The sequence below is a fragment of the Oncorhynchus gorbuscha genome, unplaced genomic scaffold, assembly GCF_021184085.1.
Source record: "Oncorhynchus gorbuscha isolate QuinsamMale2020 ecotype Even-year unplaced genomic scaffold, OgorEven_v1.0 Un_scaffold_1494, whole genome shotgun sequence".
NCBI lineage: Eukaryota > Metazoa > Chordata > Actinopteri > Salmoniformes > Salmonidae > Oncorhynchus > Oncorhynchus gorbuscha.
Window position 1 is genome coordinate 102,755 of NW_025746257.1, and position 25,375 is coordinate 128,129.

The following is a 25,375-nucleotide window of genomic DNA, read 5'->3' on the forward strand; positions in this document are numbered from 1 at the left end:
TGGTGGAAATAGTTGTATTGTTGGGTTAGTATCCAGAGCTACAACAACAATGTGTGCTGATTGAACCAAACTAAATAGTTGGAGGATGCAGGCATCGATCCCGCTACCTCTCACATGCTAAGCGAGCACTCTACCATTTGAGCTAATCCCCCTGCGCCTCCAACAAGAAGTATGAAATCTCAATGACCGCACTGCCAAATCCCTCGTCCATAAGAAAGGATACTTTTTAAAAAGTATGCTTGCTTCAGCTGTCTAAAAGTATTTTTCATGGTAGTTCAGTAAAGGTTGAAGTAGTGACTGCAGTAAGCCCAGTGGTGGAAATAGTTGTATTGTTGGGTTAGTATCCAGAGCTACGACAACAATGTGTGCTGATTGAACCAAATTAAAAAGTTGGAGGATGCGGGCATCGATCCCGCTACCTCTCACATGCTAAGCGCACGCTCTACCATTTGAGCTAGCCCCCCTGTTCCTTCAACGAGAAGTATGAAATCTCAATGACCGCACTGCCAAATCCCTCGTCCATTAGAAAGGATACTTTTTTAAAAGTATGCTTGCTTCAGCTGTCTAAAAGTATTTTTCATGGTAGTTCAGTAAAGGTTGAAGTAGTGACTGCAGTAAGCCCAGTGGTGGAAATAGTTGTATTGTTGGGTTAGTATCCAGAGCTACAACAACAATGTGTGCTGATTGAACCAAACTAAATAGTTGGAGGATGCGGGCATCGATCCCGCTACCTCTCACATGCTAAGCGAGCGCTCTACCATTTGAGCTAATCCCCCTGTTCCTCCAACAAGAAGTATGAAATCTCAATGACCGCACTGCCAAATCCCTCGTCCATTAGAAAGGATACTTTTTAAAAAGTATGCTTGCTTCAGCTGTCTAAAAGTATTTTTCATGGTAGTTCAGTAAAGGTTGAAGTAGTGACTGCAGTAAGCCCAGTGGTGGAAATAGTTGTATTGTTGGGTTAGTATCCAGAGCTACAACAACAATGTGTGCTGATTGAACCAAACTAAATAGTTGGAGGATGCGGGCATCGATCCCGCTACCTCTCACATGCTAAGCGAGCGCTCTACCATTTGAGCTAATCCCCCTGCGCCTCCAACAAGAAGTATGAAATCTCAATGACTGCACTGCCAAATCCCTCGTCCATAAGAAAGGATACTTTTTTAAAAAGTATGCTTGCTTCAGCTGTCTAAAAGTATTTTTCATGGTAGTTCAGTAAAGGTTGAAGTAGTGACTGCAGTAAGCCCAGTGGTGGAAATAGTTGTATTGTTGGGTTAGTATCCAGAGCTACAACAACAATGTGTGCTGATTGAACCAAACTAAATAGTTGGAGGATGCAGGCATCGATCCCGCTACCTCTCACATGCTAAGCGAGCGCTCTACCATTTGAGCTAATCCCCCTGCGCCTCCAACAAGAAGTATGAAATCTCAATGACCGCACTGCCAAATCCCTCGTCCATAAGAAAGGATACTTTTTTAAAAGTATGCTTGCTTCAGCTGTCTAAAAGTATTTTTCATGGTAGTTCAGTAAAGGTTGAAGTAGTGACTGCAGTAAGCCCAGTGGTGGAAATAGTTGTATTGTTGGGTTAGTATCCAGAGCTACAACAACAATGTGTGCTGATTGAACCAAACTAAATAGTTGGAGGATGCGGGCATCGATCCCGCTACCTCTCACATGCTAAGCGAGCGCTCTACCATTTGAGCTAATCCCCCTGTTCCTTCAACAAGAAGTATGAAATCTCAATGACCGCACTGCCAAATCCCTCGTCCATTAGAAAGGATACTTTTTAAAAAGTATGCTTGCTTCAGCTGTCTAAAAGTATTTTTCATGGTAGTTCAGTAAAGGTTGAAGTAGTGACTGCAGTAAGCCCAGTGGTGGAAATAGTTGTATTGTTGGGTTAGTATCCAGAGCTACAACAACAATGTGTGCTGATTGAACCAAACTAAATAGTTGGAGGATGCGGGCATCGATCCCGCTACCTCTCACATGCTAAGCGAGCGCTCTACCATTTGAGCTAATCCCCCTGCACCTCCAACAAGAAGTATGAAATCTCAATGACCGCACTGCCAAATCCCTCGTCCATAAGAAAGGATAATTTTTAAAAAGTATGCTTGCTTCAGCTGTCTAAAAGTATTTTTCATGGTAGTTCAGTAAAGGTTGAAGTAGTGACTGCAGTAAGCCCAGTGGTGGAAATAGTTGTATTGTTGGGTTAGTATCCAGAGCTACAACAACAATGTGTGCTGATTGAACCAAACTAAATAGTTGGAGGATGCAGGCATCAATCCCGCTCCCTCTCACATGCTAAGCGAGCGCTCTACCATTTGAGCTAATCCCCTGTTCCTTCAACAAGAAGTATGAAATCTCAATGACCGCACTGCCAAATCCCTCGTCCATTAGAAAGGATACTTTTTTAAAAGTATGCTTGCTTCAGCTGTCTAAAAGTATTTTTTGGTAGTTCAGTAAAGGTTGAAGTAGTGACTGCAGTAAGCCCAGTGGTGGAAATAGTTGTATTGTTGGGTTAGTATCCAGAGCTACAACAACAATGTGTGCTGATTGAACCAAACTAAATAGTTGGAGGATGCGGGCATCGATCCCGCTACCTCTCACATGCTAAGCGAGCGCTCTACCATTTGAGCTAATCCCCCTGCGCCTCCAACAAGAAGTATGAAATCTCAATGACCGCACTGCCAAATCCCTCGTCCATTAGAAAGGATACTTTTTTAAAAGTATGCTTGCTTCAGCTGTCTAAAAGTATTTTTCATGGTAGTTCAGTAAAGGTTGAAGTAGTGACTGCAGTAAGCCCAGTGGTGGAAATAGTTGTATTGTTGGGTTAGTATCCAGAGCTACAACAACAATGTGTGCTGATTGAACCAAACTAAATAGTTGGAGGATGCGGGCATCGATCCCGCTACCTCTCACATGCTAAGCGAGCGCTCTACCATTTGAGCTAATCCCCCTGCGCCTCCAACAAGAAGTATGAAATCTCAATGACCGCACTGCCAAATCCCTCGTCCATAAGAAAGGATACTTTTTTAAAAGTATGCTTGCTTCAGCTGTCTAAAAGTATTTTTCATGGTAGTTCAGTAAAGGTTGAAGTAGTGACTGCAGTAAGCCCAGTGGTGGAAATAGTTGTATTGTTGGGTTAGTATCCAGAGCTACAACAACAATGTGTGCTGATTGAACCAAACTAAATAGTTGGAGGATGCAGGCATCGATAACGCTACCTCTCACATGCAAAGCGAGCTCTCTACCATTTGAGCTAATCCCCCTGCGCTTCCAACAAGAATTATGAAATCTCAATGACCGCACTGCCAAATCCCTCGTCCATTAGAAAGGATACTTTTTAAAAAGTATGCTTGCTTCAGCTGTCTAAAAGTATTTTTCATGGTAGTTCAGTAAAGGTTGAAGTAGTGACTGCAGTAAGCCCAGTGGTGGAAATAGTTGTATTGTTGGGTTAGTATCCAGAGCTACAACAACAATGTGTGCTGATTGAACCAAACTAAATAGTTGGAGGATGCGGGCATCGATCCCGCTACCTCTCACATGCTAAGCGAGCGCTCTACCATTTGAGCTAATCCCCCTGCGCCTCCAACAAGAAGTATGAAATCTCAATGACCGCACTGCCAAATCCCTCGTCCATAAGAAAGGATACTTTTTTAAAAGTATGCTTGCTTCAGCTGTCTAAAAGTATTTTTCATGGTAGTTCAGTAAAGGTTGAAGTAGTGACTGCAGTAAGCCCAGTGGTGGAAATAGTTGTATTGTTGGGTTAGTATCCAGAGCTACAACAACAATGTGTGCTGATTGAACCAAACTAAATAGTTGGAGGATGCAGGCATCGATCCCGCTACCTCTCACATGCTAAGCGAGCGCTCTACCATTTGAGCTAATCCCCCTGCGCCTCCAACAAGAAGTATGAAATCTCAATGACCGCACTGCCAAATCCCTCGTCCATAAGAAAGGATACTTTTTAAAAAGTATGCTTGCTTCAGCTGTCTAAAAGTATTTTTCATGGTAGTAGTTCAGTAAAGGTTGAAGTAGTGACTGCAGTAAGCCCAGTGGTGGAAATAGTTGTATTGTTGGGTTAGTATCCAGAGCTACAACAACAATGTGCTGATTGAACCAAACTAAATAGTTGGAGGATGCGGGCATCGATCCCGCTACCTCTCACATGCTAAGCGAGCGCTCTACCATTTGAGCTAATCCCCTGTTCCTTCAACAAGAAGTATGAAATCTCAATGACCGCACTGCCAAATCCCTCGTCCATTAGAAAGGATACTTTTTTAAAAGTATGCTTGCTTCAGCTGTCTAAAAGTATTTTTCATGGTAGTTCAGTAAAGATTGAAGTAGTGACTGCAGTAAGCCAGGTGGTGGAAATAGTTGTATTGTTGGGTTAGTATCCAGAGCTACAACAACAATGTGTGCTGATTGAACCAAACTAAATAGTTGGAGGATGCGGGCATCGATACCGCTACCTCTCACATGCTAAGCGAGCGCTCTACCATTTGAGCTAATCCCCTGCGCCTCCAACAAGAAGTATGAAATCTCAATGACCGCACTGCCAAATCCCTCGTCCATTAGAAAGGATACTTTTTTAAAAGTATGCTTGCTTCAGCTGTCTAAAAGTATTTTTCATGGTAGTTCAGTAAAGGTTGAAGTAGTGACTGCAGTAAGCCCAGTGGTGGAAATAGTTGTATTGTTGGGTTAGTATCCAGAGCTACAACAACAATGTGTGCTATTTGAACCAAATTAAATATTTGGAGGAATCGCGCATCGATCCGCTACCTCTCACATGCTAAGCGAGCACTCTACCATTTGAGCTAATCCCCCTGCGCCTCCAACAAGAAGTATGAAATCTCAATGACTGCACTGCCAAATCCCTCGTCCACAAGAAAGGATACTTTTTTAAAAGTATGCTTGCTTCAGCTGTCTAAAAGTATTTTTCATGGTAGTTCAGTAAAGGTTGAAGTAGTGACTGCAGTAAGTCCAGTGGTGGAAATAGTTGTATTGTTGGGTTAGTATCCAGAGCTACAAAAACATGTACTGATTGAACCAAACTAAAAACTTGGAGGATGCGGGCATCGATACCAGCAACTTCTCACATGCTAAGCGAGCGCTCTACCATTTGAGCTAATCCCCCTGCACCTCCAACAAGAAGTATGAAATCTCAATGACCGCACTGCCAAATCCCTCGTCCATAAGAAAGGATAATTTTTAAAAAGTATGCTTGCTTCAGCTGTCTAAAAGTATTTTTCATGGTACTTCAGTAAAGGTTGAAGTAGTGACTGCAGTAAGCATAGTGGTGGAAATAGTTGTATTGTTGGGTTAGTATCCAGAGCTACAACAACAATGTGTGCTTATTGAACCAAACTAAATAGTTGGAGGATGCAGGCATCAATCCCGCTCCCTCTCACATGCTAAGCGAGCGCTCTACCATTTGAGCTAATCCCCTGTTCCTTCAACGAGAAGTATGAAATCTCAATGACCGCACTGCCAAATCCCTCGTCCATTAGAAAGGATACTTTTTTAAAAGTATGCTTGCTTCAGCTGTCTAAAAGTTTTTTTCATGGTAGTTCAGTAAAGGTTGAAGTAGTGACTGCAGTAAGCCCAGTGGTGGAAATAGTTGTATTGTTGGGTTAGTATCCAGAGCTACAACAACAATGTGTGCTGATTGAACCAAATTAAATAGTTGGAGGATGCGGGCATCGATCCCGCTACCTCTCACATGCTAAGCGAGCGCTCTACCATTTGAGCTAATCCCCCTGCGCCTCCAACAAGAAGTATGAAATCTCAATGACTGCACTGCCAAATCCCTCGTCCATAAGAAAGGATACTTTTTTAAAAGTATGCTTGCTTCAGCTGTCTAAAAGTATTTTTCATGGTAGTTCAGTAAAGGTTGAAGTAGTGACTGCAGTAAGCCCAGTGGTGGAAATAGTTGTATTGTTGGGTTAGTATCCAGAGCTACAACAACAATGTGTGCTGATTGAACCAAACTAAATAGTTGGAGGATGCAGGCATCGATAACGCTACCTCTCACATGCTAAGCGAGCGCTCTACCATTTGAGCTAATCCCCCTGCGCTTCCAACAAGAAGTATGAAATCTCAATGACCGCACTGCCAAATCCCTCGTCCATAAGAAAGGATAATTTTTAAAAAGTATGCTTGCTTCAGCTGTCTAAAAGTATTTTTCATGGTACTTCAGTAAAGGTTGAAGTAGTGACTGCAGTAAGCATAGTGGTGGAAATAGTTGTATTGTTGGGTTAGTATCCAGAGCTACAACAACAATGTGTGCTTATTGAACCAAACTAAATAGTTGGAGGATGCAGGCATCAATCCCGCTCCCTCTCACATGCTAAGCGAGCGCTCTACCATTTGAGCTAATCCCCCTGTTCCTTAAACGAGAAGTAGGAAATCTCAATGACCGCACTGCCAAATCCCTCGTCCATTAGAAAGGACACTTTTTTAAAAGTATGCTTGCTTCAGCTGTCTAAAAGTATTTTTCATGGTAGTTCAGTAAAGGTAAGTAGTGACTGCAGTAAGCCCAGTGGTGGAAATAGTTGTATTGTTGGGTTAGTATCCAGAGCTACAACAACAATGTGTGCTGATTGAACCAAACTAAATAGTTGGAGGATGCAGGCATCGATCCCGCTACCTCTCACATGCTAAGCGAGCGCTCTACCATTTGAGCTAATCCCCCTGTTCCTTCAAAGAGAAGTATGAAATCTCAATGACCGCACTGCCAAATCCCTCGTCCATAAGAAATGATAATTTTTTAAAAGTATGCTTGCTTCAGCTGTCTAAAAGTATTTTTCATGGTAGTTCAGTAAAGGTTGAAGTAGTGACTGCAGTAAGCCCAGTGGTGGAAATAGTTGTATTGTTGGGTTAGTATCCAGAGCTACAACAACAATGTGTGCTGATTGAACCAAACTAAATAGTTGGAGGATGCGGGCATCGATCCCGCTACCTCTCACATGCTAAGCGAGCGCTCTACCATTTGAGCTAATCCCCCTGCGCCTCCAACAAGAAGTATGAAATCTCAATGACCGCACTGCCAAATCCCTCGTCCATAAGAAAGGATACTTTTTTAAAAAGTATGCTTGCTTCAGCTGTCTAAAAGTATTTTTCATGGTAGTTCAGTAAAGGTTGAAGTAGTGACTGCAGTAAGCCCAGTGGTGGAAATAGTTGTATTGTTGGGTTAGTATCCAGAGCTACAACAACAATGTGTGCTGATTGAACCAAACTAAATAGTTGGAGGATGCAGGCATCGATCCCGCTACCTCTCACATGCTAAGCGAGCGCTCTACCATTTGAGCTAATCCCCCTGCGCTCCAACAAGAAGTATGAAATCTCAATGACCGCACTGCCAAATCCCTCGTCCATAAGAAAGGATAATTTTTAAAAAGTATGCTTGCTTCAGCTGTCTAAAAGTATTTTTCATGGTAGTTCAGTAAAGGTTGAAGTAGTGACTGCAGTAAGCCCAGTGGTGGAAATAGTTGTATTGTTGGGTTAGTATCCAGAGCTACAACAACAATGTGTGCTGATTGAACCAAACTAAATAGTTGGAGGATGCAGGCATCAATCCCGCTCCCTCTCACATGCTAAGCGAGCGCTCTACCATTTGAGCTAATCCCCTGTTCCTTCAACAAGAAGTATGAAATCTCAATGACCGCACTGCCAAATCCCTCGTCCATTAGAAAGGATACTTTTTTAAAAGTATGCTTGCTTCAGCTGTCTAAAAGTATTTTTCATGGTAGTTCAGTAAAGGTTGAAGTAGTGACTGCAGTAAGCCCAGTGGTGGAAATAGTTGTATTGTTGGGTTAGTATCCAGAGCTACAACAACAATGTGTGCTGATTGAACCAAACTAAATAGTTGGAGGATGCGGGCATCGATCCCGCTACCTCTCACATGCTAAGCGAGCGCTCTACCATTTGAGCTAATCCCCCTGCGCCTCCAACAAGAAGTATGAAATCTCAATGACCGCACTGCCAAATCCCTCGTCCATAAGAAAGGATAATTTTTAAAAAGTATGCTTGCTTCAGCTGTCTAAAAGTATTTTTCATGGTAGTTCAGTAAAGGTTGAAGTAGTGACTGCAGTAAGCCCAGTGGTGGAAATAGTTGTATTGTTTGGGTTTAGTATCCAGAGCTACAACAACAATGTGTGCTGATTGAACCAAACTAAATAGTTGGAGGATGCAGGCATCAATCCCGCTACCTCTCACATGCTAAGCGAGCGCTCTACCATTTGAGCTAATCCCCCTGTTCCTTCAACAAGAAGTATGAAATCTCAATGACCGCACTGCCAAATCCCTCGTCCATTAGAAAGGATACTTTTTTAAAAGTATGCTTGCTTCAGCTGTCTAAAAGTATTTTTCATGGTAGTTCAGTAAAGGTTGAAGTAGTGACTGCAGTAAGCCCAGTGGTGGAAATAGTTGTATTGTTGGGTTAGTATCCAGAGCTACAACAACAATGTGTGCTGATTGAACCAAACTAAATAGTTGGAGGATGCGGGCATCGATCCCGCTACCTCTCACATGCTAAGCGAGCGCTCTACCATTTGAGCTAATCCCCCTGCGCCTCCAACAAGAAGTATGAAATCTCAATGACCGCACTGCCAAATCCCTCGTCCATAAGAAAGGATAATTTTTAAAAAGTATGCTTGCTTCAGCTGTCTAAAAGTATTTTTCATGGTAGTTCAGTAAAGGTTGAAGTAGTGACTGCAGTAAGCCCAGTGGTGGAAATAGTTGTATTGTTGGGTTAGTATCCAGAGCTACAACAACAATGTGTGCTGATTGAACCAAACTAAATAGTTGGAGGATGCGGGCATCGATCCCGCTACCTCTCACATGCTAAGCGAGCGCTCTACCATTTGAGCTAATCCCCCTGTTCCTTCAACAAGAAGTATGAAATCTCAATGACCGCACTGCCAAATCCCTCGTCCATTAGAAAGGATACTTTTTTAAAAGTATGCTTGCTTCAGCTGTCTAAAAGTATTTTTCATGGTAGTTCAGTAAAGGTTGAAGTAGTGACTGCAGTAAGCCCAGTGGTGGAAATAGTTGTATTGTTGGGTTAGTATCCAGAGCTACAACAACAATGTGTGCTGATTGAACCAAACTAAATAGTTGGAGGATGCGGGCATCGATCCGCTACCTCTCACATGCTAAGCGAGCGCTCTACCATTTGAGCTAATCCCCCTGCGCCTCCAACAAGAAGTATGAAATCTCAATGACCGCACTGCCAAATCCCTCGTCCATAAGAAAGGATACTTTTTAAAAAGTATGCTTGCTTCAGCTGTCTAAAAGTATTTTTCATGGTAGTTCAGTAAAGGTTGAAGTAGTGACTGCAGTAAGCCCAGTGGTGGAAATAGTTGTATTGTTGGGTTAGTATCCAGAGCTACAACAACAATGTGTGCTGATTGAACCAAACTAAATAGTTGGAGGATGCGGGCATCGATCCCGCTACCTCTCACATGCTAAGCGAGCGCTCTACCATTTGAGCTAATCCCCCTGTTCCTCCAACAAGAAGTATGAAATCTCAATGACCGCACTGCCAAATCCCTCGTCCATAAGAAAGGATAATTTTTAAAAAGTATGCTTGCTTCAGCTGTCTAAAAGTATTTTTCATGGTAGTTCAGTAAAGGTTGAAGTAGTGACTGCAGTAAGCCCAGTGGTGGAAATAGTTGTATTGTTGGGTTAGTATCCAGAGCTACAACAACAATGTGTGCTGATTGAACCAAACTAAATAGTTGGAGGATGCAGGCATCGATCCCGCTACCTCTCACATGCTAAGCGAGCGCTCTACCATTTGAGCTAATCCCCCTGTTCCTTCAACAAGAAGTATGAAATCTCAATGACCGCACTGCCAAATCCCTCGTCCATAAGAAAGGATAATTTTTAAAAAGTATGCTTGCTTCAGCTGTCTAAAAGTTTTTTTTCATGGTAGTTCAGTAAAGGTTGAAGTAGTGACTGCAGTAAGCCCAGTGGTGGAAATAGTTGTATTGTTGGGTTAGTATCCAGAGCTACAACAACAATGTGTGCTGATTGAACCAAACTAAATAGTTGGAGGATGCAGGCATCAATCCCGCTACCTCTCACATGCTAAGCGAGCGCTCTACCATTTGAGCTAATCCCCTGTTCCTTCAACAAGAAGTATGAAATCTCAATGACCGCACTGCCAAATCCCTCGTCCATTAAGAAAGGATACTTTTTAAAAAGTATGCTTGCTTCAGCTGTCTAAAAGTATTTTTCATGGTAGTTCAGTAAAGGTTGAAGTAGTGACTGCAGTAAGCCCAGTGGTGGAAATAGTTGTATTGTTGGGTTAGTATCCAGAGCTACAACAACAATGTGCTGATTGAACCAAACTAAATAGTTGGAGGATGCGGGCATCGATCCCGCTACCTCTCACATGCTAAGCGAGCGCTCTACCATTTGAGCTAATCCCCCTGCGCCTCCAACAAGAAGTATGAAATCTCAATGACCGCACTGCCAAATCCCTCGTCCATAAGAAAGGATAATTTTTTAAAAGTATGCTTGCTTCAGCTGTCTAAAAGTATTTTTCATGGTAGTTCAGTAAAGGTTGAAGTAGTGACTGCAGTAAGCCCAGTGGTGGAAATAGTTGTATTGTTGGGTTAGTATCCAGAGCTACAACAACAATGTGTGCTGATTGAACCAAACTAAATAGTTGGAGGATGCAGGCATCAATCCCGCTCCCTCTCACATGCTAAGCGAGCGCTCTACCATTTGAGCTAATCCCCTGTTCCTTCAACAAGAAGTATGAAATCTCAATGACCGCACTGCCAAATCCCTCGTCCATTAGAAAGGATAATTTTTTAAAAGTATGCTTGCTTCAGCTGTCTAAAAGTATTTTTCATGGTAGTTCAGTAAAGGTTGAAGTAGTGACTGCAGTAAGCCCAGTGGTGGAAATAGTTGTATTGTTGGGTTAGTATCCAGAGCTACAACAACAATGTGTGCTGATTGAACCAAATTAAATAGTTGGAGGATGCGGGCATCGATCCCGCTACCTCTCACATGCTAAGCGAGCGCTCTACCATTTGAGCTAATCCCCCTGGCCTCCAACAAGAAGTATGAAATCTCAATGACTGCACTGCCAAATCCCTCGTCCACAAGAAAGGATACTTTTTTAAAAGTATGCTTGCTTCAGCTGTCTAAAAGTATTTTTCATGGTAGTTCAGTAAAGGTTGAAGTAGTGACTGCAGTAAGCCCAGTGGTGGAAATAGTTGTATTGTTGGGTTAGTATCCAGAGCTACAACAACAATGTGTGCTGATTGAACCAAACTAAATAGTTGGAGGATGCAGGCATCGATCCCGCTACCTCTCACATGCTAAGCGAGCGCTCTACCATTTGAGCTAATCCCCCTGCGCCTCCAACAAGAAGTATGAAATCTCAATGACCGCACTGCCAAATCCCTCGTCCATAAGAAAGGATAATTTTTTAAAAGTATGCTTGCTTCAGCTGTCTAAAAGTATTTTTCATGGTAGTTCAGTAAAGGTTGAAGTAGTGACTGCAGTAAGCCCAGTGGTGGAAATAGTTGTATTGTTGGGTTAGTATCCAGAGCTACAACAACAATGTGTGCTGATTGAACCAAACTAAATAGTTGGAGGATGCAGGCATCGATCCCGCTACCTCTCACATGCTAAGCGAGCGCTCTACCATTTGAGCTAATCCCCCTGCGCCTCCAACAAGAAGTATGAAATCTCAATGACCGCACTGCCAAATCCCTCGTCCATAAGAAAGGATAATTTTTTAAAAGTATGCTTGCTTCAGCTGTCTAAAAGTATTTTTCATGGTAGTTCAGTAAAGGTTGAAGTAGTGACTGCAGTAAGCCCAGTGGTGGAAATAGTTGTATTGTTGGGTTAGTATCCAGAGCTACAACAACAATGTGTGCTGATTGAACCAAACTAAATAGTTGGAGGATGCGGGCATCGATCCCGCTACCTCTCACATGCTAAGCGAGCGCTCTACCATTTGAGCTAATCCCCCTGCGCCTCCAACAAGAAGTATGAAATCTCAATGACCGCACTGCCAAATCCCTCGTCCATAAGAAAGGATAATTTTTTAAAAGTATGCTTGCTTCAGCTGTCTAAAAGTATTTTTCATGGTAGTTCAGTAAAGGTTGAAGTAGTGACTGCAGTAAGCCCAGTGGTGGAAATAGTTGTATTGTTGGGTTAGTATCCAGAGCTACAACAACAATGTGTGCTGATTGAACCAAACTAAATAGTTGGAGGATGCAGGCATCAATCCCGCTACCTCTCACATGCTAAGCGAGCGCTCTACCATTTGAGCTAATCCCCCTGTTCCTTCAACAAGAAGTATGAAATCTCAATGACCGCACTGCCAAATCCCTCGTCCATTAGAAAGGATACTTTTTTAAAAGTATGCTTGCTTCAGCTGTCTAAAAGTATTTTTCATGGTAGTTCAGTAAAGGTTGAAGTAGTGACTGCAGTAAGCCCAGTGGTGGAAATAGTTGTATTGTTGGGTTAGTATCCAGAGCTACAACAACAATGTGTGCTGATTGAACCAAACTAAATAGTTGGAGGATGCGGGCATCGATCCCGCTACCTCTCACATGCTAAGCGAGCGCTCTACCATTTGAGCTAATCCCCCTGCGCCTCCAACAAGAAGTATGAAATCTCAATGACCGCACTGCCAAATCCCTCGTCCATAAGAAAGGATAATTTTTAAAAAGTATGCTTTTCAGCTGTCTAAAAGTATTTATGCTTGCTTCAGCTGTCTAAAAGTATTTTTCATGGTAGTTCAGTAAAGGTTGAAGTAGTGACTGCAGTAAGCCCAGTGGTGGAAATAGTTGTATTGTTGGGTTAGTATCCAGAGCTACAACAACAATGTGTGCTGATTGAACCAAACTAAATAGTTGGAGGATGCAGGCATCAATCCCGCTCCCTCTCACATGCTAAGCGAGCGCTCTACCATTTGAGCTAATCCCCCTGTTCCTTCAACAAGAAGTATGAAATCTCAATGACCGCACTGCCAAATCCCTGCCAAATCCCTCTCCATTAAGAAAGGATACTTTTTTAAAAGTATGCTTGCTTCAGCTGTCTAAAAGTATTTTTCATGGTAGTTCAGTAAAGGTTGAAGTAGTGACTGCAGTAAGCCCAGTGGTGGAAATAGTTGTATTGTTGGGTTAGTATCCAGAGCTACAACAACAATGTGTGCTGATTGAACCAAACTAAATAGTTGGAGGATGCGGGCATCGATCCCGCTACCTCTCACATGCTAAGCGAGCGCTCTACCATTTGAGCTAATCCCCCTGCGCCTCCAACAAGAAGTATGAAATCTCAATGACCGCACTGCCAAATCCCTCGTCCATAAGAAAGGATAATTTTTTAAAAAGTATGCTTGCTTCAGCTGTCTAAAAGTATTTTTCATGGTAGTTCAGTAAAGGTTGAAGTAGTGACTGCAGTAAGCCCAGTGGTGGAAATAGTTGTATTGTTGGGTTAGTATCCAGAGCTACAACAACAATGTGTGCTGATTGAACCAAACTAAATAGTTGGAGGATGCAGGCATCAATCCCGCTACCTCTCACATGCTAAGCGAGCTCTACCATTTGAGCTAATCCCCCTGTTCCTTCAACAAGAAGTATGAAATCTCAATGACCGCACTGCCAAATCCCTCGTCCATTAGAAAGGATACTTTTTTAAAAAGTATGCTTGCTTCAGCTGTCTAAAAGTATTTTTCATGGTAGTTCAGTAAAGGTTGAAGTAGTGACTGCAGTAAGCCCAGTGGTGGAAATAGTTGTATTGTTGGGTTAGTATCCAGAGCTACAACAACAATGTGTGCTGATTGAACCAAACTAAATAGTTGGAGGATGCGGGCATCGATCCCGCTACCTCTCACATGCTAAGCGAGCGCTCTACCATTTGAGCTAATCCCCCTGCGCCTCCAACAAGAAGTATGAAATCTCAATGACCGCACTGCCAAATCCCTCGTCCATAAGAAAGGATACTTTTTAAAAAGTATGCTTGCTTCAGCTGTCTAAAAGTATTTTTCATGGTAGTTCAGTAAAGGTTGAAGTAGTGACTGCAGTAAGCCCAGTGGTGGAAATAGTTGTATTGTTGGGTTAGTATCCAGAGCTACAACAACAATGTGTGCTGATTGAACCAAACTAAATAGTTGGAGGATGCGGGCATCGATCCCGCTACCTCTCACATGCTAAGCGAGCGCTCTACCATTTGAGCTAATCCCCCTGCGCCTCCAACAAGAAGTATGAAATCTCAATGACCGCACTGCCAAATCCCTCGTCCATAAGAAAGGATAATTTTTTAAAAGTATGCTTGCTTCAGCTGTCTAAAAGTATTTTTCATGGTAGTTCAGTAAAGGTTGAAGTAGTGACTGCAGTAAGCCCAGTGGTGGAAATAGTTGTATTGTTGGGTTAGTATCCAGAGCTACAACAACAATGTGTGCTGATTGAACCAAACTAAATAGTTGGAGGATGCAGGCATCAATCCCGCTACCTCTCACATGCTAAGCGAGCGCTCTACCATTTGAGCTAATCCGTTCCTTCAACAAGAAGTATGAAATCTCAATGACCGCACTGCCAAATCCCTCGTCCATAAGAAAGGATACTTTTTTAAAAAGTATGCTTGCTTCAGCTGTCTAAAAGTATTTTTCATGGTAGTTCAGTAAAGGTTGAAGTAGTGACTGCAGTAAGCCCAGTGGTGGAAATAGTTGTATTGTTGGGTTAGTATCCAGAGCTACAACAACAATGTGTGCTGATTGAACCAAATTAAATAGTTGGAGGATGCGGGCATCGATCCCGCTACCTCTCACATGCTAAGCGAGCGCTCTACCATTTGAGCTAATCCCCCTGCGCCTCCAACAAGAAGTATGAAATCTCAATGACCGCACTGCCAAATCCCTCGTCCATAAGAAAGGATAATTTTTTAAAAAGTATGCTTGCTTCAGCTGTCTAAAAGTATTTTTCATGGTAGTTCAGTAAAGGTTGAAGTAGTGACTGCAGTAAGCCCAGTGGTGGAAATAGTTGTATTGTTGGGTTAGTATCCAGAGCTACAACAACAATGTGTGCTGATTGAACCAAACTAAATAGTTGGAGAATGCAGGAATCGATCCCGCTACCTCTCACATGCTAAGCGAGCGCTCTACCATTTGAGCTAATCCCCCTGCGCCTCCAACAAGAAGTATGAAATCTCAATGACCGCACTGCCAAATCCCTCGTCCATAAGAAAGGATAATTTTTAAAAAGTATGCTTGCTTCAGCTGTCTAAAAGTATTTTTCATGGTAGTTCAGTAAAGGTTGAAGTAGTGACTGCAGTAAGCCCAGTGGTGGAAATAGTTGTATTGTTGGGTTAGTATCCAGAGCTACAACAACAATGTGTGCTGATTGAACCAAACTAAATAGTTGGAGGATGCAGGCATCGATCCCGCTACCTCTCACATGCTAAGCGAGCGCTCTACCATTTGAGCTAATCCCCCTGCGCCTCCAACAAGAAGTATGAAATCTCAATGACCGCACTGCCAAATCCCTCGTCCATAAGAAAGGATAATTTTTAAAAAGTATGCTTGCTTCATTTTTTAAAAGTATGCTTGCTTCAGCTGTCTAAAAGTATTTTTCATGGTAGTTCAGTAAAGGTTGAAGTAGTGACTGCAGTAAGCCCAGTGGTGGAAATAGTTGTATTGTTGGGTTAGTATCCAGAGCTACAACAACAATGTGTGCTGATTGAACCAAATTAAATAGTTGGAGGATGCGGGCATCGATCCCGATACCTCTCACATGCTAAGCGAGCGCTCTACCATTTGAGCTAATCCCCCTGCACCTCCAACAAGAAGTATGAAATCTCAATGACCGCACTGCCAAATCCCTCGTCCATAAGAAAGGATAATTTTTTAAAAGTATGCTTGCTTCAGCTGTCTAAAAGTATTTTTCATGGTAGTTCAGTAAAGGTTGAAGTAGTGACTGCAGTAAGCCCAGTGGTGGAAATAGTTGTATTGTTGGGTTAGTATCCAGAGCTACAACAACAATGTGTGCTGATTGAACCAAACTAAATAGTTGGAGGATGCAGGCATCAATCCCACTCCTCTCACATGCTAAGCGAGCGCTCTACCATTTGAGCTAAACCCCCTGTTCCTTCAACGAGAAGTATGAAATCTCAATGACCGCACTGCCAAATCCCTCGTCCCTAAGAAAGGATACTTGCTTCAGCTGTCTAAAAGTATTTTTCATGGTAGTTCAGTAAAGGTTGAAGTAGTGACTGCAGTAAGCCCAGTGGTGGAAATAGTTGTATTGTTGGGTTCGTATCCAGAGCTACAACAACAATGATTGAACCAAACGAAATAGTTGGAGGATGCAGGTATCAAATCCGCTACCTCTCTCATGCTAAGCGAGCGCTCTACCATTTGAGCTAATCCCCCCGTGCCTCCAACAAAAGTATGAAATCTCAATGACCGCACTGCCAAATCCCTCGTCCCTAAGAAAGGATACTTGCTTCAGCTGTCTAAAAGTATTTTTCATGGTAGTTCAGTAAAGGTTGAAGTAGTGACTGCAGTAAGCCAGGTGGTGGAAATAGTTGTATTGTTGGGTTAGTATCCAGAGCTACAACAACAATGTGTGCTGATTGAACCAAATTAAATATTTGGAGGATGCGGGCATCGATCCCGCTACCTCTCACATGCTAAGCGAGCGCTCTACCATTTGAGCTAATCCCCCTGCGCCTCCAACAAGAAGTATGAAATATCAATGACTGCACTGCCAAATCCCTCGTCCACAAGAAAGGATACTTTTTTAAAAGTATGCTTGCTTCAGCTGTCTAAAAGTATTTTTCATGGTAGTTCAGTAAAGGTTGAAGTAGTGACTGCAGTAAGCCCAGTGGTGGAAATAGTTGTATTGTTGGGTTAGTATCCAGAGCTACAACAACAATGTGTGCTGATTGAACCAAACTAAATAGTTGGAGGATGCGGGCATCGATCCCGCTACCTCTCACATGCTAAGCGAGCGCTCTACCATTTGAGCTAATCCCCCTGCGCCTCCAACAAGAAGTATGAAATCTCAATGACCGCACTGCCAAATCCCTCGTCCATAAGAAAGGATAATTTTTTAAAAAGTATGCTTGCTTCAGCTGTCTAAAAGTATTTTTCATGGTAGTTCAGTAAAGGTTGAAGTAGTGACTGCAGTAAGCCCAGTGGTGGAAATAGTTGTATTGTTGGGTTAGTATCCAGAGCTACAACAACAATGTGTGCTGATTGAACCAAACTAAATAGTTGGAGGATGCAGGCATCAATCCCGCTACCTCTCACATGCTAAGCGAGCGCTCTACCATTTGAGCTAATCCCCCTGTTCCTCCAACAAGAAGTATGAAATCTCAATGACCGCACTGCCAAATCCCTCGTCCATAAGAAAGGATAATTTTTTAAAAAGTATGCTTGCTTCAGCTGTCTAAAAGTATTTTTCATGGTAGTTCAGTAAAGGTTGAAGTAGTGACTGCAGTAAGCCCAGTGGTGGAAATAGTTGTATTGTTGGGTTAGTATCCAGAGCTACAACAACAATGTGTGCTGATTGAACCAAACTAAATAGTTGGAGGATGCAGGCATCGATCCCGCTACCTCTCACATGCTAAGCGAGCGCTCTACCATTTGAGCTAATCCCCCTGTTCCTCCAACAAGAAGTATGAAATCTCAATGACCGCACTGCCAAATCCCTCGTCCATAAGAAAGGATACTTGCTTCAGCTGTCTAAAAGTATTTTTCATGGTAGTTCAGTAAAGGTTGAAGTAGTGACTGCAGTAAGCCCAGTGGTGGAAATAGTTGTATTGTTGGGTTAGTATCCAGAGCTACAACAACAATGTGTGCTGATTGAACCAAACTAAATAGTTGGAGGATGCGGGTATCGAATCCGCTACCTCTCTCATGCTAAGCGAGCGCTCTACCATTTGAGCTAATCCCCCCGTGCCTCCAACAAGAAGTATGAAATCTCAATGACCGCACTGCCAAATCCCTCGTCCATAAGAAAGGATACTTTTTTAAAAAGTATGCTTGCTTCAGCTGTCTAAAAGTATTTTTCATGGTAGTTCAGTAAAGGTTGAAGTAGTGACTGCAGTAAGCCCAGTGGTGGAAATAGTTGTATTGTTGGGTTAGTATCCAGAGCTACAACAACAATGTGTGCTGATTGAACCAAACTAAATAGTTGGAGGATGCGGGCATCGATCCCGCTACCTCTCACATGCTAAGCGAGCGCTCTACCATTTGAGCTAATCCCCCTGTGCCTCCAACAAGAAGTATGAAATCTCAATGACCGCACTGCCAAATCCCTCGTCCATAAGAAAGGATAATTTTTTAAAAAGTATGCTTGCTTCAGCTGTCTAAAAGTATTTTTCATGGTAGTTCAGTAAAGGTTGAAGTAGTGACTGCAGTAAGCCCAGTGGTGGAAATAGTTGTATTGTTGGGTTAGTATCCAGAGCTACAACAACAATGTGTGCTGATTGAACCAAACTAAATAGTTGGAGGATGCGGGCATCAATCCCGCTACCTCTCACATGCTAAGCGAGCGCTCTACCATTTGAGCTAATCCCCCTGTTCCTCCAACAAGAAGTATGAAATCTCAATGACCGCACTGCCAAATCCCTCGTCCATAAGAAAGGTACTTGCTTCAGCTGTCTAAAAGTATTTTTCATGGTAGTTCAGTAAAGGTTGAAGTAGTGACTGCAGTAAGCCCAGTGGTGGAAATAGTTGTATTGTTGGGTTAGTATCCAGAGCTACAACAACAATGTGTGCTGATTGAACCAAACTAAATAGTTGGAGGATGCAGGCATCGATCCCGCTACCTCTCACATGCTAAGCGAGCGCTCTACCATTTGAGCTAATCCCCCTGCCTCCAACAAGAAGTATGAAATCTCAATGACCGCACTGCCAAATCCCTCGTCCATAAGAAAGGATACTTTTTAAAAAGTATGCTTGCTTCAGCTGTCTAAAAGTATTTTTCATGGTAGTTCAGTAAAGGTTGAAGTAGTGACTGCAGTAAGCCCAGTGGTGGAAATAGTTGTATTGTTGGGTTAGTATCCAGAGCTACAACAACAATGTGTGCTGATTGAACCAAACTAAATAGTTGGAGGATGCAGGCATCGATCCCGCTACCTCTCACATGCAGCGAGCGCTCTACCATTTGAGCTAATCCCCTGCCTCCAACAAGAAAGTATGAAATCTCAATGACCGCACTGCCAAATCCCTCGTCCATAAGAAAGGATACTTTTTTAAAAAGTATGCTTGCTTCAGCTGTCTAAAAGTATTTTTCATGGTAGTTCAGTAAAGGTTGAAGTAGTGACTGCAGTAAGCCCAGTGGTGGAAATAGTTGTATTGTTGGGTTAGTATCCAGAGCTACAACAACAATGTGTGCTGATTGAACCAAACTAAATAGTTGGAGGATGCAGGCATCGATCCCGCTACCTCTCACATGCTAAGCGAGCGCTCTACCATTTGAGCTAATCCCCCTGCGCCTCCAACAAGAAGTATGAAATCTCAATGACCGCACTGCCAAATCCCTCGTCCATAAGAAAGGATACTTTTTTAAAGTATGCATGCTTCAGCTGTCTAAAAGTATTTTTCATGGTAGTTCAGTAAAGGTTGAAGTAGTGACTGCAGTAAGCCAGTGGTGGAAATAGTTGTATTGTTGGGTTAGTATCCAGAGCTACAACAACAATGTGTGCTGATTGAACCAAACTAAATAGTTGGAGGATGCAGGCATCAATCCCGCTACCTCTCACATGCTAAGCGAGCGCTCTACCATTTGAGCTAATCCCCCTGTTCCTTCAACAAGAAGTATGAAATCTCAATGACCGCACTGCCAAATCCCTCGTCCATAAGAAAGGATACTTTTTTAAAAGCTTGCTTCAGCTGTCTAAAAGTATTTTTCATGGTAGTTCAGTAAAGGTTGAAGTAGTGACTGCAGTAAGCCCAGTGGTGGAAATAGTTGTATTGTTGGGTTAGTATCCAGAGCTACAACAACAATGATTGAACCAAACTAAATAGTTGGAGGATGCGGGCATCGATCCCGCTACCTCTCGCATGCTAAGCGAGCGCTCTACCATTTGAGCTAATCCCCCTGCGCCTCCAACAAGAAGTATGAAATCTCAATGACCGCACTGCCAAATCCCTCGTCCATAAGAAAGGATACTTTTTTAAAAGTATGCTTGCTTCAGCTGTCTAAAAGTATTTTTCATGGTAGTTCAGTAAAGGTTGAAGTAGTGACTGCAGTAAGCCCAGTGGTGGAAATAGTTGTATTGTTGGGTTAGTATCCAGAGCTACAACAACAATGTGTGCTGATTGAACCAAACTAAATAGTTGGAGGATGCAGGCATCGATCCCGCTACCTCTCACATGCTAAGCGAGCGCTCTACCATTTGAGCTAATCCCCCTGTTCCTTCAACAAGAAGTATGAAATCTCAATGACCGCACTGCCAAATCCCTCGTCCATAAGAAAGGATACTTGCTTCAGCTGTCTAAAAGTATTTTTCATGGTAGTTCAGTAAAGGTTGAAGTAGTGACTGCAGTAAGCCCAGTGGTGGAAATAGTTGTATTGTTGGGTTAGTATCCAGAGCTACAACAACAATGATTGAACCAAACTAAATAGTTGGAGGATGCGGGTATCGAATCCGCTACCTCTCTCATGCTAAGCGAGCGCTCTACCATTTGAGCTAATCCCCCTGCCTCCAACAAGAAGTATGAAATCTCAATGACCGCACTGCCAAATCCCTCGTCCATAAGAAAGGATACTTTTTTAAAAAGCTTCAGCTGTCTAAAAGTATTTTTCATGGTAGTTCAGTAAAGGTTGAAGTAGTGACTGCAGTAAGCCCAGTGGTGGAAATAGTTGTATTGTTGGGTTAGTATCCAGAGCTACAACAACAATGTGTGCTGATTGAACCAAACTAAATAGTTGGAGGATGCGGGCATCGATCCCGCTACCTCTCACATGCTAAGCGAGCGCTCTACCATTTGAGCTAATCCCCCTGCGCCTCCAACAAGAAGTATGAAATCTCAATGACCGCACTGCCAAATCCCTCGTCCATAAGAAAGGATACTTTTTTTAAAGTATGCTTGCTTCAGCTGTCTAAAAGTATTTTTCATGGTAGTTCAGTAAAGGTTGAAGTAGTGACTGCAGTAAGCCCAGTGGTGGAAATAGTTGTATTGTTGGGTTAGTATCCAGAGCTACAACAACAATGTGTGCTGATTGAACCAAACTAAATAGTTGGAGGATGCGGGCATCGATCCCGCTACCTCTCACATGCTAAGCGAGCGCTCTACCATTTGAGCTAATCCCCCTGCACCTCCAACAAGAAGTATGAAATCTCAATGACCGCACTGCCAAATCCCTCGTCCATAAGAAAGGATAATTTTTTAAAAGTATGCTTGCTTCAGCTGTCTAAAAGTATTTTTCATGGTAGTTCAGTAAAGGTTGAAGTAGTGACTGCAGTAAGCCCAGTGGTGGAAATAGTTGTATTGTTGGGTTAGTATCCAGAGCTACAACAACAATGTGTGCTGATTGAACCAAACTAAATAGTTGGAGGATGCAGGCATCCATCCCGCCACCTCTCACATGCTAAGCGAGCGCTCTACCATTTGAGCTAATCCCCTGTTCCTTCAACAAGAAGTATGAAATCTCAATGACCGCACTGCCAAATCCCTCGTCCCTAAGAAAGGATACTTTTTTTAAAAGTATGCTTGCTTCAGCTGTCTAAAAGTATTTTTCATGGTAGTTCAGTAAAGGTTGAAGTAGTGACTGCAGTAAGCCCAGTGGTGGAAATAGTTGTATTGTTGGGTTAGTATCCAGAGCTACAACAACAATGATTGAACTGATTGAACCAAACTAAATAGTTGGAGGATGCAGGCATCGATCCCGCTACCTCTCACATGCTAAGCGAGCGCTCTACCATTTGAGCTAATCCCCCTGTGCCTCCAACAAGAAGTATGAAATCTCAATGACCGCACTGCCAAATCCCTCGTCCATAAGAAAGGATACTTTTTTAAAAGTATGCTTGCTTCAGCTGTCTAAAAGTATTTTTCATGGTAGTTCAGTAAAGGTTGAAGTAGTGACTGCAGTAAGCCCAGTGGTGGAAATAGTTGTATTGTTGGGTTAGTATCCAGAGCTACAACAACAATGTGTGCTGATTGAACCAAACTAAATAGTTGGAGGATGCAGGCATCATCCCTGCTACCTCTCTCATAAGCGCGCGCTCTACCATTTGAGCTAATCCCCTGTTCCCAACAAGAAGTATGAAATCTCAATGACCGCACTGCCAAATCCCTCGTCCATAAGAAAGGATACTTTTTAAAGTATGCTTGCTTCAGCTGTCTAAAAGTATTTTTCATGGTAGTTCAGTAAAGGTTGAAGTAGTGACTGCAGTAAGCCCAGTGGTGGAAATAGTTGTATTGTTGGGTTAGTATCCAGAGCTACAACAACAATGTGTGCTGATTGAACCAAACTAAATAGTTGGAGGATGCGGGCATCGATCCCGCTACCTCTCACATGCTAAGCGAGCGCTCTACCATTTGAGCTAATCCCCCTGTGCCTCCAACAAGAAGTATGAAATCTCAATGACCGCACTGCCAAATCCCTCGTCCATAAGAAAGGATACTTTTTTAAAAAGTATGCTTGCTTCAGCTGTCTAAAAGTATTTTTCATGGTAGTTCAGTAAAGGTTGAAGTAGTGACTGCAGTAAGCCCAGTGGTGGAAATAGTTGTATTGTTGGGTTAGTATCCAGAGCTACAACAACAATGTGTGCTGATTGAACCAAACTAAATAGTTGGAGGATGCAGGCATCGATCCCGCTACCTCTCACATGCTAAGCGAGCGCTCTACCATTTGAGCTAATCCCCCTGCCTCCAACAAGAAGTATGAAATCTCAATGACCGCACTGCCAAATCCCTCGTCCATAAGAAAGGATACTTTTTTAAAAGTATGCTTGCTTCAGCTGTCTAAAAGTATTTTTCATGGTAGTTCAGTAAAGGTTGAAGTAGTGACTGCAGTAAGCCCAGTGGTGGAAATAGTTGTATTGTTGGGTTAGTATCCAGAGCTACAACAACAATGTGTGCTGATTGAACCAAACTAAATAGTTGGAGGATGCAGGCATCGATCCCGCTACCTCTCACATGCTAAGCGAGCGCTCTACCATTTGAGCTAATCCCCCTGTGCCTCCAACAAGAAGTATGAAATCTCAATGACCGCACTGCCAAATCCCTCGTCCATAAGAAAGGATACTTTTTAAAAAGTATGCTTGCTTCAGCTGTCTAAAAGTATTTTTCATGGTAGTTCAGTAAAGGTTGAAGTAGTGACTGCAGTAAGCCCAGTGGTGGAAATAGTTGTATTGTTGGGTTAGTATCCAGAGCTACAACAACAATGTGTGCTGATTGAACCAAACTAAATAGTTGGAGGATGCAGGCATCAATCCCGCTACCTCTCACATGCTAAGCGAGCACTCTACCATTTGAGCTAATCCCCCTGTTCCTTCAACAAGAAGTATGAAATCTCAATGACCGCACTGCCAAATCCCTCGTCCATAAGAAAGGATACTTTTTTAAAAAGTATGCTTCAGCTGTCTAAAAGTATTTTTCATGGTAGTTCAGTAAAGGTTGAAGTAGTGACTGCAGTAAGCACAGTGGTGGAAATAGTTGTATTGTTGGGTTAGTATCCAGAGCTACAACAACAATGATTGAACCAAACTAAATAGTTGGAGGATGCGGGCATCGATCCCTACCTCTCTCATGCTAAGCGAGCGCTCTAACATTTGAGCTAATCCCCCTGTGCCTCCAACAAGAAGTATGAAATCTCAATGACCGCACTGCCAAATCCCTCGTCCATAAGAAAGGATACTTTTTTAAAGTATGCTTGCTTCAGCTGTCTAAAAGTATTTTTCATGGTAGTTCAGTAAAGGTTGAAGTAGTGACTGCAGTAAGCCCAGTGGTGGAAATAGTTGTATTGTTGGGTTAGTATCCAGAGCTACAACAACAATGTGTGCTGATTGAACCAAACTAAATAGTTGGAGGATGCAGGCATCGATCCCGCTACCTCTCATATGCTAAGCGAGCGCTCTACCATTTGAGCTAATCCCCCTGTGCCTTCCAACAAGAAGTATGAAATCTCAATGACCGCACTGCCAAATCCCTCGTCCATAAGAAAGGATACTTTTTAAAAGTATGCTTGCTTCAGCTGTCTAAAAGTATTTTTCATGGTAGTTCAGTAAAGGTTGAAGTAGTGTAGACTGCAGTAAGCCCAGTGGTGGAAATAGTTGTATTGTTGGGTTAGTATCCAGAGCTACAACAACAATGTGTGCTGATTGAACCAAACTAAATAGTTGGAGGATGCAGGCATCAATCCCACTACCTCTCACATGCTAAGCGAGCACTCTACCATTTGAGCTAATCCCCCTGTGCCTCCAACAAGAAGTATGAAATCTCAATGACCGCACTGCCAAATCCCTCGTCCATAAGAAAGGATAATTTTTTTTAAAAGTATGCTTGCTTCAGCTGTCTAAAAGTATTTTTCATGGTAGTTCAGTAAAGGTTGAAGTAGTGACTGCAGTAAGCCCAGTGGTGGAAATAGTTGTATTGTTGGGTTAGTATCCAGAGCTACAACAACAATGTGTGCTGATTGAACCAAACTAAATAGTTGGAGGATGCAGGCATCGATCCCACTACCTCTCACATGCTAAGCGAGCACTCTACCATTTGAGCTAATCCCCCTGTTCCTCCAACAAGAAGTATGAAATCTCAATGACCGCACTGCCAAATCCCTCGTCCATAAGAAAGGATACTTTTTTAAAAAGTATGCTTGCTTCAGCTGTCTAAAAGTATTTTTCATGGTAGTTCAGTAAAGGTTGAAGTAGTGACTGCAGTAAGCCCAGTGGTGGAAATAGTTGTATTGTTGGGTTAGTATCCAGAGCTACAACAACAATGTGTGCTGATTGAACCAAACTAAATAGTTGGAGGATGCGGGCATCGATCCCGCTACCTCTCACATGCTAAGCAAGCGCTCTACCATTTGAGCTAATCCCCCTGTGCCTCCAACAAGAAGTATGAAATCTCAATGACCGCACTGCCAAATCCCTCGTCCATAAGAAAGGATACTTTTTTAAAAGTATGCTTGCTTCAGCTGTCTAAAAGTATTTTTCATGGTAGTTCAGTAAAGGTTGAAGTAGTGACTGCAGTAAGCCCAGTGGTGGAAATAGTTGTATTGTTGGGTTAGTATCCAGAGCTACAACAACAATGTGTGCTGATTGAACCAAACTAAATAGTTGGAGGATGTAGGCATCGATCCAACTACCTATCATATGCTAAGTGAGCGCTCTACCATTTGAGCTAATCCCCCTGTGCTTCCAACAAGAAGTATGAAATCTCAATGACCG

The 25,375-nt window shown here is 42.7% G+C and overlaps 28 non-coding genes across 28 annotated transcripts; all 28 read right to left on the bottom strand.

The window, feature by feature from the left end:
* Positions 1–703: 703 nt before the first annotated feature.
* On the bottom strand, positions 704–776 carry trnaa-agc. Its single transcript has one exon. It is a non-coding gene; the product is annotated as a tRNA-Ala (tRNA).
* A 239-nt stretch (positions 777–1,015) lies between these two features.
* On the bottom strand, positions 1,016–1,088 carry trnaa-agc. The gene has a single exon. It is a non-coding gene; the product is annotated as a tRNA-Ala (tRNA).
* Positions 1,089–1,640: 552 nt separating this feature from the next.
* Positions 1,641–1,713, bottom strand: trnaa-agc. The gene has a single exon. It is a non-coding gene; the product is annotated as a tRNA-Ala (tRNA).
* A 239-nt stretch (positions 1,714–1,952) lies between these two features.
* Positions 1,953–2,025, bottom strand: trnaa-agc. Its single transcript has one exon. It is a non-coding gene; the product is annotated as a tRNA-Ala (tRNA).
* A 548-nt stretch (positions 2,026–2,573) lies between these two features.
* Positions 2,574–2,646, bottom strand: trnaa-agc. The gene has a single exon. It is a non-coding gene; the product is annotated as a tRNA-Ala (tRNA).
* A 239-nt stretch (positions 2,647–2,885) lies between these two features.
* trnaa-agc lies at positions 2,886–2,958 on the bottom strand. Its single transcript has one exon. It is a non-coding gene; the product is annotated as a tRNA-Ala (tRNA).
* Positions 2,959–3,509: 551 nt separating this feature from the next.
* On the bottom strand, positions 3,510–3,582 carry trnaa-agc. Its single transcript has one exon. It is a non-coding gene; the product is annotated as a tRNA-Ala (tRNA).
* A 2,106-nt stretch (positions 3,583–5,688) lies between these two features.
* trnaa-agc lies at positions 5,689–5,761 on the bottom strand. The gene has a single exon. It is a non-coding gene; the product is annotated as a tRNA-Ala (tRNA).
* Positions 5,762–6,934: 1,173 nt separating this feature from the next.
* On the bottom strand, positions 6,935–7,007 carry trnaa-agc. Its single transcript has one exon. It is a non-coding gene; the product is annotated as a tRNA-Ala (tRNA).
* Positions 7,008–7,869: 862 nt separating this feature from the next.
* trnaa-agc lies at positions 7,870–7,942 on the bottom strand. Its single transcript has one exon. It is a non-coding gene; the product is annotated as a tRNA-Ala (tRNA).
* A 553-nt stretch (positions 7,943–8,495) lies between these two features.
* Positions 8,496–8,568, bottom strand: trnaa-agc. The gene has a single exon. It is a non-coding gene; the product is annotated as a tRNA-Ala (tRNA).
* A 239-nt stretch (positions 8,569–8,807) lies between these two features.
* On the bottom strand, positions 8,808–8,880 carry trnaa-agc. The gene has a single exon. It is a non-coding gene; the product is annotated as a tRNA-Ala (tRNA).
* Positions 8,881–9,430: 550 nt separating this feature from the next.
* Positions 9,431–9,503, bottom strand: trnaa-agc. The gene has a single exon. It is a non-coding gene; the product is annotated as a tRNA-Ala (tRNA).
* An 862-nt stretch (positions 9,504–10,365) lies between these two features.
* On the bottom strand, positions 10,366–10,438 carry trnaa-agc. The gene has a single exon. It is a non-coding gene; the product is annotated as a tRNA-Ala (tRNA).
* Positions 10,439–10,988: 550 nt separating this feature from the next.
* On the bottom strand, positions 10,989–11,061 carry trnaa-agc. Its single transcript has one exon. It is a non-coding gene; the product is annotated as a tRNA-Ala (tRNA).
* Positions 11,062–11,923: 862 nt separating this feature from the next.
* trnaa-agc lies at positions 11,924–11,996 on the bottom strand. Its single transcript has one exon. It is a non-coding gene; the product is annotated as a tRNA-Ala (tRNA).
* Positions 11,997–12,547: 551 nt separating this feature from the next.
* trnaa-agc lies at positions 12,548–12,620 on the bottom strand. Its single transcript has one exon. It is a non-coding gene; the product is annotated as a tRNA-Ala (tRNA).
* Positions 12,621–13,209: 589 nt separating this feature from the next.
* Positions 13,210–13,282, bottom strand: trnaa-agc. Its single transcript has one exon. It is a non-coding gene; the product is annotated as a tRNA-Ala (tRNA).
* A 551-nt stretch (positions 13,283–13,833) lies between these two features.
* trnaa-agc lies at positions 13,834–13,906 on the bottom strand. Its single transcript has one exon. It is a non-coding gene; the product is annotated as a tRNA-Ala (tRNA).
* Positions 13,907–14,145: 239 nt separating this feature from the next.
* trnaa-agc lies at positions 14,146–14,218 on the bottom strand. Its single transcript has one exon. It is a non-coding gene; the product is annotated as a tRNA-Ala (tRNA).
* Positions 14,219–14,766: 548 nt separating this feature from the next.
* Positions 14,767–14,839, bottom strand: trnaa-agc. Its single transcript has one exon. It is a non-coding gene; the product is annotated as a tRNA-Ala (tRNA).
* Positions 14,840–16,622: 1,783 nt separating this feature from the next.
* trnaa-agc lies at positions 16,623–16,695 on the bottom strand. Its single transcript has one exon. It is a non-coding gene; the product is annotated as a tRNA-Ala (tRNA).
* Positions 16,696–16,934: 239 nt separating this feature from the next.
* On the bottom strand, positions 16,935–17,007 carry trnaa-agc. Its single transcript has one exon. It is a non-coding gene; the product is annotated as a tRNA-Ala (tRNA).
* A 1,162-nt stretch (positions 17,008–18,169) lies between these two features.
* On the bottom strand, positions 18,170–18,242 carry trnaa-agc. The gene has a single exon. It is a non-coding gene; the product is annotated as a tRNA-Ala (tRNA).
* A 1,765-nt stretch (positions 18,243–20,007) lies between these two features.
* On the bottom strand, positions 20,008–20,080 carry trnaa-agc. The gene has a single exon. It is a non-coding gene; the product is annotated as a tRNA-Ala (tRNA).
* Positions 20,081–20,911: 831 nt separating this feature from the next.
* trnaa-agc lies at positions 20,912–20,984 on the bottom strand. Its single transcript has one exon. It is a non-coding gene; the product is annotated as a tRNA-Ala (tRNA).
* A 239-nt stretch (positions 20,985–21,223) lies between these two features.
* On the bottom strand, positions 21,224–21,296 carry trnaa-agc. The gene has a single exon. It is a non-coding gene; the product is annotated as a tRNA-Ala (tRNA).
* Positions 21,297–22,465: 1,169 nt separating this feature from the next.
* On the bottom strand, positions 22,466–22,538 carry trnaa-agc. Its single transcript has one exon. It is a non-coding gene; the product is annotated as a tRNA-Ala (tRNA).
* Positions 22,539–25,375: the final 2,837 nt, after the last annotated feature.